The sequence below is a fragment of the Eubalaena glacialis genome, chromosome 7 (assembly GCF_028564815.1).
Source record: "Eubalaena glacialis isolate mEubGla1 chromosome 7, mEubGla1.1.hap2.+ XY, whole genome shotgun sequence".
Taxonomy (NCBI): Eukaryota; Metazoa; Chordata; class Mammalia; order Artiodactyla; family Balaenidae; genus Eubalaena; species Eubalaena glacialis.
In genome coordinates, this window is record NC_083722.1 from 23081307 (window position 1) to 23087873 (window position 6567).

Consider the following 6567-nt stretch of genomic DNA (forward strand, 5'->3'; position numbering starts at 1 on the left):
CAGCGCTTGGCATTTAGTAAGCAGCTAATGTTGCTCGTGAAGTTGGGGCAAATTCCCTTAGATGAGACCCTGGAAGGAAGCTCAGTGATTGATGTCTCAGATGACTGGTCTGCAGAGTCAGAATTACACTGGCATAAACCACTTAAATGTGCACCAAACAGAACCTATTTATCAATAGAAGTAAGGAAATCCTCAATTATCCTTTCTTTTTCTCATGTGTGATAGAGAAGTCTGTGGTCAAAGTCAAAAACTTGGGATAAGTCCAGCACTCTAGGACAAACATAACCAAGGTAGCAGAACTAGAACCTCGGATACTCAGAGCCACGGGTGAAGGAAGGAGTGGAGCCAGGAGTGGCCTCTGATCACGGCCAACTTTCCTGCATCTCTAGGGCTGGATGTCCCCTGAATTCATAAAGAAGTGCAGCTTCATTGCCTGGGGGTCAGAGTAGGCAATTAAAAAAAATAAAAATAAAAAAGAAATGTATTCTAATTCACAGAAGAACAAAAAAATTAAATTAATGAGATCTGCCGTGTAGATTATCTTTAATTGGGGACTATGGGGCTATCACCAGTGAATATTATTTTTGTAAATTCTCTCCCACCGCCATTAGAAAGAAGACACAAGAGCTAATTATCCTTATGATGACAATAAAGCCATTGCCACCAGCACCATCCCCTCACAGCAGTCTCTTTGTATAGGTATTCTGAGACTGGGTGAGTGGCTCTAAGAACTATGCAGAAGAAACAGTGAATGCAAACAAGTCAAGGTGCCCCCCGGAGATGTGAATGCCTCCGGTTCTGATCTTGGCTCAGTCAATGACTTTGACCTTGGAAAAATCATCCAATTTGCCCAGGGCCTAAAGAGCGATGGGATCCCTTCTAACTCTGAGACCTCGTGACTTACCTCCCCTCCTCAGGGAGCTGTCCATCTAAGGGAGTGAAGAGTGAGTGCTGCTTCTACCCTCTAAGTATCACCTTGTATCTCATAGGAATGGGGACTAATTTCAGATACTTCTAGGTCTCTTGGGAAAGCAATGACCTCACACCTTTGTGCTCAGTGAAAACCATGGGCTCTAGAAACAGGAAGACCTTGATTCATACCCTGACTCAGGTTTTAGTTGTGTGACCTTTAGTGGTGAGACCTTAATCTCCCTGAGCTTCTAGACTCCTGGTCTGAAAACTGGGAACAAGAACCCACCTTAGGATTGTTATCAGGAATAAATGAGACAATACATGTAAAAGTGCCGAGCCCATTGCCTAGTGCAGTGTAAGTATCAACAATGCTGCTGCTGCTGCTAACAATGACTTAAAATCTTGGAGCTGGGAAGAGCCTCAAGGGATGATCAGATCCAGGTTTCTATCTTTAGGCAGAATCTAAGGATGTTCTTTTACAGATAAGGCAACTAAAATACAGAAAATTAAAGAAATGAGAAAATGGATATCTATTTTTTTTCCCCCAAGAAGGTCAAGAGCTATCAGGGGCTATGTGTTCCTCAGAGTCACTGCAGGTTTGCTATGGGAGTTTTTGAAATTTTCATCTTAAATTTATAGCTGATGGGTATAACTCGCCCTGAGCTTCACCACATTGTAAGCTAACTATCATGTTAAAAACCAATTACATTTCTGCCAGTGGCACTATGAGTGATTGGTCAGAATTTTTTTTTTTTTCAGTTTCACAAGAAAACAGATGAGTACACTGACCTACTCAAGGAATTTTGTTTTTACTCTTTAAATCCTGAGTGGCTGTGAGAGTCGAGACTGAGACTGGAATACAGCCAGGTCCCTGTGAGGACTGCACATTCCGAGAATGGATAAGTTGGGGGAAAACCACCAAGTGGCACAGGAGATGGGAGGGGAACTTTTCCTGGGAATCCTTCTGAGAAACAGAATCCCTGGCCTAGTGTATGGATAATGTTTTCGTTTGTGGGATACGAACCCCCAAGCCAAAAAATAAATATAAAATGGTATTAGACCAGTATTACATCTGGGTTCCCTGGTTGAAGCACTGCATAGAATGCTCTCAAAAAGCCCTGCTGAAGAGGAGCTCAAAATAAGTTACTAAAAACACATGAAGAAATGACCCCCTTCCACACCAGAAGACACAAACTGGAGGAGTACAATCCCAAGAACTTCAACTATAGAAAAATCTAAAAGAGACTAAAAATGGGAATTTTTAAATGATTAAAGAATGAAAAGGAAAGAAAAGAACATGAAAATCTAGTGCTAAGAACCAAGTAGAACTAGACATAAAAATATAAATGAAAACAGTCTTATTGACTTGGTCAAACAATAGATTAAATGCAGATGCAGAGACAGTTTACGAATTGAGGAAGTGAATGTAAATGACATAGAGATAATGAAATGGAAAAGCGGAGAAAAATTAAGACATCTGAAGAATGGAACGTGAAGCTCCAAAATATGACTTACAGGAGTTCCAGGAGGAGAGACGAGAGAAAATTGAGAGACGCAGTATTTTAGGAGACACTGAGTCTGAGTTTTCCAGAACTGATTAGAGGTAGCAAGCATAGATTCAAGAAACACAGGCACTGAACAGGATAAATAATGACAAACCTACCCCTAGACACAGAAACTGAACAAAAGAAAGACAGAAAAATCTGAAAAGTAGCAAGAAGGAGAAGACGTCCCAAGCAGCAAGTCAACCGCCAGCAGACTTCTCAACAGCAACAACGGAGGCCATGGAATAGACCCTCGACCTTCTTCTTCTTCTTCTTCTTTTTTTTTACAGTGCAAATGCATTGGATTTTAATCTTTAATATCTAACATTGCTTTAGGACATGTTTTCTCTGAACCAGAAACAGAATGCTAATTGCATAAAAATATACACATAGAAAAAGTAGTTCTCCATTTTCCCGGGGAAAAAACAGTAACTTCTAGAATACTCAAGTGTTTTGTTTTAATTATAAAGCCTTGGTCATCTCATTTATTAGCTCTGTAACATGCATATTTAAACATTATTAGACAACCGTTAACAATTTATAAATGTAAGGTGCCATTACTGAGTAAGTAGATTCTCCTGTGAATGGATGTGTCCCTTCTACCACCAACAAGGCAGCAATATGGTTAGTTTAATTTCATGAGTACATGATCCATTGCTGCAAACACTAATTCTCTTCTCCACCCTGTGCTTATCTGTGCATGTATGTGAGCTGGTTAGATCGCATGGGCAACCTCTCTAACTTCAATAGTAAGAGGAGCTGGGCTTGGGCTTTCGATGCAGACTGACCATGTCTGTCTGCATCAAGTGATCCGACCTATCCTTGGTAGCAAGCACTCTTTGAACTGCTTCCTCAAAGGCCGCTGCGACATTCGTGGCATCTTTTGCACTTGTTTCAAAGTAAGGATAGTCGCCGTTGTCCCTGCACCAGGCTTGTGCTTCTTCTGCAGACACCCGCCGCTCTCTGATGTCAACCTTGTTACCCACAATCACAAAAGGAAAGCTTTGGGGCTCTTTCACATCCGCATATGAATTCTTTTTTCCAGTTACTCAAGTTCTGGAAGCTTTGAGAATCATCGACGCAGGCAACAGTCAGAACCTCTGTAAAATGGCGTCCTTAGGCTTCTGAATCGCTCTTGACCGAACGTGTCCCAAATCTGCATGGTAACAAAATGTCCATCCACCTCCAAATCTTTACTTAAAAATTCCACACCTATTGTATGGAAGAGCTAGGTATCAAACTTATTAGTCACATATCTGTTCATTAGAGAACTCTTCCAACTCCACCATCTCCAAGGAGAATTACGTTAAAAAGCGATGATTTTCCTGCCATTATTAACCTCAAGATCTCTGATTTCAGAACCCTTAATTGTTCAGTTCAAACATCATTATTCTCTCTAGGACTGTCTGGAAGATTCACCTGGACACGGACAACAGGCAAAGCGGTTCACCACTGTGCCGGGCTCATTATAGGAGTGCAGGGAGTTTCTCGCGGCCACACGGAGGAAGCCTGGGAGCTCCGGTCCGGTCAAGCACCCGGCAGGCAGGACGCGTCCGTGGCACTGCTGACCCTCGAACTTCTGAAAGAATTGCCATTAAACTAAATTTCCGTTCTCAGTTAAATTCTAGCTCCAGAATGAGGAGGAAATGAAATTCACAGAGCGAAAAAAACGTAGTTTACCACAAACCTTTGCTGAGAGATCTCCTCACATTTCCCTCTCAGGAACAGGGAAGTTAAACCCAGGAGGAAGTGGGGGGGGGCGGTGGGGGGATGCAAGAGGCAGCCATAAGAAGGGACACTGATGAACATGTGAGAAGCAAAAGGAAGCATTAACTCCGTAGAACAACGATGATAGTGAGTAACTGGAGGCATATTAAGACAAGGCGTGTACAAGATTGTTTTCAGACATCAAATTTTTACTTCAGACATCAAAATATGAAGGAAGGGACTTCCCTGGTGGCCCAGTGGTTAAGGATCCGCCTGCCAATGCAGGGCACACGGGTTCGAGCCCCGGTCCGGGAAGATCCCACATGCCGCGGAGCAACTAAGCCCGTGCGCCACAACTACTGAGCCTGCGCTCTAGAGCCCGCGAGCCACAGCTACTGAAGCCCGTGCGCCTAGAGACCGTGCTCTGCAGCAAGAGAAGACACCGCAATGAGAAGGCCATGAGCCGCAACCAAAGAGTAGCCCCCGCTCGCCGCAACTAGAGAAAGCCCGCGCAGCAACAAAGACCCAACACAGCCAAAAATAAATTAAAAAAAAAAAAGAAAAAAAAATGTTTAAATATGAAGGAAAACCTGTATGAGAAGTAAAAGTAATCATGGTTTACCTCATGGTGTAAATCGCTTGGACATACACATGGTAATGAACATATTCAAGTACTGGGTTGGCCAAAAAGTTCGTTCAGTTAATGAATACGTTGTTCAAGAAAGTTCTTGGTGAAAATGAAAAATGTGTCTTATTTTTACTTAAAACTGAACGAACTTTTTGACCAACCCTATACTTACCCGGTTAGGTCTACATTGAAGGGGTGGGAATGCGTGGGGAGTGTGTGTGTGTGTGTGTGTGTGTGTGTGGTGAGAAACGGAGAACAGAGCTAAATCCTCCTTCTCCACGGTGTAAAATTAGAGGATAATGCCCCAAACTCATGTTATTTACAAAAAGTGAAGGTGAACACCAAAATAGTCTGCTAAAAAGGATGAACTAGGTGACTGGGGAGAGGAATAGGGCAGGGCACTGTTCTTTTTTCCTCTGTAATAAGCACTGTAGATATATTTGACCATATGTGCAGGTGTAGCTCATAAAAAACAACTTAAAAATATGAATATAAAAATTTTTTAAATCTGTTGAATAAATGTTGCTGGCAACTTTCTGTACTAGGATGGCATCATATATTTTTATTATTACACATTTTTATTATTTTGCAAGGGTCTTCTATGCTGACACTTTATCTTCTACAGTTTATTTTAGAAGTATGACACTCATAAAACTCATTAAAGCAACAATGACCTGAATGCATTAATACTTCGTTCAAATGGAAATGTTCCCATTTTAATAACTATTAGCTTTTAATTATACAATAATCACCTAAAAGTTTCAAAAATCTCTCATTGTTGTATAAAAGCTCTTTCCAAGAAAGGGTAAAAGGCATTTTGAGAATATGAAGTTATTTCATAAATAAAGGGTTAGTAGTGTATAATTTTAGGGGACAGTTCACATCAACCAACAAAATAAATTTAAATTTTCAAGAATATGCTAGTAATCAGATGCAGAAAGACAAACATCATATGACACCACTTATGTGTGGAATAAGATGATACAAATGAACTTATTTACAAAACAGAAACAGACTCACAGACTTCAAAAACAACCTTATGGTTATCGAAGGGGAAAGGGGCAGGGAGGGATAAATTAGGAGTTTGGGATTAATATATACACTACTATATGTAAAATAGATAAGCAACAAGGACCTACTGTATAGCACAGGAAACCTTACTCAATATTCTGTAATAACCTATACAGGAAAAGAATCTGAAAAAGAATGGATATATGTCTATGTATAACTGAATCACTTTGCTGTACACCTGAGACTAACACAACACTGTGAATCAACTATACTCCAACATAAAATAAAAAATTTAAAAGAGATTATGCTAAGAAATATTGTCTCCCAAGATTCAAACGTGAATTAAGACATTATAATTAATTATGCATGTCTTATTTCTAATAATCGACACATTTTACATATATGTATTTAGAAAGAAAAAATAAATTTAAGAGGGAAAACATTCATGAGTCCACAAATGAGAGCACAGGGAAGAAATATGCTCTGTGCCATTAGTATAATCTTAGAGGTACTTTCTGTAATCCTCCCTCTTCTACCTTTCAGATGGCAATTTTTAAAAAATCAAAAAGAACAGACAAAAAATGGTGAGATAGTTGAATGTTAGGAGGCAGAATTGAATCTCTGTAGGTTATATTTCCTTTGGGGCACCGCTTATTTTCCAGGGAAGGACTGTGGGTGTGCCGTGCTGGACATTACCCTTCTCGCAGGAGCCCCATGCTCCACAGGTGCTGGATCTCAGCGCAGGGCCACCACTGCAGGAGGGGA

General features: G+C 40.7%; 1 pseudogene; it reads right to left on the reverse strand.

Annotated features, from left to right (window-relative positions):
- Positions 1-3001: 3001 nt before the first annotated feature.
- On the reverse strand, positions 3002-3788 carry LOC133094374 (ras-related protein Rab-9A-like; annotated as a pseudogene).
- Between the last annotated feature and the right edge of the window lie 2779 nt (positions 3789-6567).